This window comes from Brassica oleracea, chromosome C6 (assembly GCF_000695525.1).
Source record: "Brassica oleracea var. oleracea cultivar TO1000 chromosome C6, BOL, whole genome shotgun sequence".
NCBI classification, from domain to species: Eukaryota; Viridiplantae; Streptophyta; class Magnoliopsida; order Brassicales; family Brassicaceae; genus Brassica; species Brassica oleracea.
Window position 1 is genome coordinate 29041934 of NC_027753.1, and position 2743 is coordinate 29044676.

The 2743-nt window shown below is 34.0% G+C and overlaps 1 long non-coding RNA gene across 2 annotated transcripts; it reads right to left on the minus strand.

Moving 5' to 3' along the window:
• Positions 1 to 1389: 1389 nt before the first annotated feature.
• Positions 1390 to 2430, minus strand: LOC106299595. 2 transcript variants are annotated; one of them, XR_001261815.1, is made up of 3 exons: positions 2360 to 2430; positions 1753 to 1931; positions 1390 to 1649 (listed from the first exon to the last, which is right to left on the minus strand). It is a non-coding gene; the product is annotated as an uncharacterized LOC106299595 (long non-coding RNA). The 2 variants fall into 2 exon arrangements; XR_001261816.1 differs by lacking the exon at positions 2360 to 2430 and adding an exon at positions 2031 to 2126.
• Positions 2431 to 2743: the final 313 nt, after the last annotated feature.

Below are 2743 nucleotides of genomic sequence, written 5' to 3' on the forward strand. Positions count from 1 at the left end.
GATGGCACAATGCCAACAGATACCTCAGCAGGGCCTCTTATGGATAGAATAGAAGATTCAATGAGACGATGGTAACCTTACTCATGACCAATCAACTGAGGATAGCGTAAGCTCAGTGACCAGCTTGGGGATTTTAAAATAAATTGAAATTACAGAAAATATTTAGCAGTATTGAATTATATGTGAAGACCATCTATATATTTTAAAAACATATTGGTTTACGGAATTGTAAACCATATATTGAAATTTTAATCCAATAAGGTGAGAAACCGTTTTTATCAACACCTCACTTGGTAAATCAAATCTGGATTCGTGATACGCTGAAGTTTCTTGCCCAAGCGAGATTAGGAAAGGGGTTCACCTCCAATGAATTTGGAGTTGATGTTAGTTGCAACGATGACTTTGGATTCCACAACTTTCTTATTTCTTGTTAAGAAGGATTTGCCAGTCCATGAGACAATCGATGACTTCCCTGCAAAGTTGTGAAAATGCATGATGGGTCATGGAAAGAGCTATTGAAACCAAAACAAATTCATTATTCTTACACCTTCACCTCTTTTTTTTTCGTTAACTCCTCTACTCAACTTTGAATCATGCTGAATTTTTCAGCCTCACATGTAACCTAAGAGCTGGGACCATGATTTTTTCATTGAACATTTAATGTTGCTAAGCGTATTTGCTAAGATGAATTCTTGCAAACACGATGTCAAACACATACATGCTCTACTGAAATCATTGTGCAGATTATTTACATAAAAAAGAGAAATCATTGTGCAAATAAATATTAAGTTTCAGTTTATGGTTGAATATGAGTTTAATTCACGAAGCCGAACCTCTGCAAGTTGTTTTTCAAACTGTTAAAAATAAGACATAACATTGTGAAATCTGTGAGATTGTTAAAATTTAAGCAATGACCTTTTTTTTGGGCAAAAAATTTAAGCAATGTCCCTTTCGTTTTTTTTTGGGTTACTTAAAGGCAAGTTCGGTATATGAAGCATAGCCACTTGGTTTCGGAACACTCCATAAACTTTTAGTTATATAAAAGATATATCCAATTTTTTGATAAAACAAATCTTTAATATTCAATTGTAGTGTTGATGGATAATCAAATTCCTCTTTTTGAACTTGGAATAGTAACTTCCATTCACTTTTAATGATTTATGTATTTTCAACTATAATATGAATTGTTGGCGAAAAGCGACCAATCACCAAAGAAAGCTCTTGTCAGTAACATCCACAAAATTTACAATTGCTACCAGCACTGCTGTTAATATTCCAACTTTATATTTAGTTTCTTGCGGATTAGCAGATTATGGACAAATATTTGGTATTAAACTCGGAAGAAAAATATAATTATTTAAATAATAAGCAGATGAACATATTCCCAACTTGAGTTTTAGAGGTGTTCAGTGACGTACAAACTTCTATTATTCTTTCTTTTCTTTTCTTTTTTGATCAAAACAAACTTCTATTATTCTTGATAAGAACTTTGCGCTACAAATGTACTAAAGTACTATGCACAATCTCGTGAAGTTCATAAGGGAACAATGAGTTAGATCTTTGTTAGATGGTCTTGACATGATCAAAAGAAACGTATTGCACTTCTTGATCATCTCCTGGAACTTCCCTCTATCCAGATTCATGGCCATCTGATCCATAAAACCAAATTTTTATGATCAAAGTATTTCCTAAGATTAATTTATTTCTTGCGTACATTACAATATATGTAATGTCTATAGACTATAGCCATACCCTTTTTTCCAGCCAAGAACGGAAAGATGAATGGTAGGGGCTTGAATTCCTGCAACTCTTTGAAGGTCAACCATGGCTTCACTCCTGGGTCAGATGATGCATCATTCCTGCTACAACTTGGTTTTTCGCCTTGACCACCCATGTAAACTCGACTGGTGTATTTTACGATTGTGAAAAGCCTAAGAACCAAAAACGTTACACATTAATCAGATCATTTCCAAAACATAACCAAAGATATATATAAGAATTAATCGAGATGCAAAATAAAAAATAACTACATCAGGATCACGGGTCAAACGAATATCAAAGAGCAGTAACATTAAGAGAGAGGGATCAAAAATCATGACAGAAACGGAACATCATATCTCGATTCCTCAGAATCTTACCTACAAATTTCTTTGAGCAAACATTTCAAACTCTGCTTTTTACATTCATAGAAGATGGTGAAGCACTCTGATTTGGAAAAGTCTTCATCTATATTTATAGTATAACACTTTTGGGATTTAGCGATGGGAGATGATATTTAAGATTGACGTAGTGGGAAAGCCTGACGGAGAGTTAATGGCAATACTTTATGATTAGGATTGAATGAGGAAGAAAACGTTACAGGAGAGTAGAGCAATGAGATCGTCGTTGCTTATGTAGGGATTTGTTGAAACTAAGACGGCGAAGAAGGAGAATGGCGTGTATTGGGTGGAGTTGGGCCAAGTACATTAATAAGCTTAAGAGGACTTTGGGCTTTTTTGTTAATTGTTAACAGAAACAAATGGTTAGGTTTCTTTTAACTTAAAAGACCCGACAAATGTGAAGAAACAGAATTTTCGCAGAACCTTGTTTTTGATGCCACGTGGCAGAAGAAGCCCCTATGACTTTGCTGACGTGGACGCATGAGGAGAGACACAAGTCTGTTTTATTATTATAGATATTTTGTTTTTGTCGAAAAAATATTTTTTATTTTATTTTTAAAAACGAATATTACAGATTTATAGAA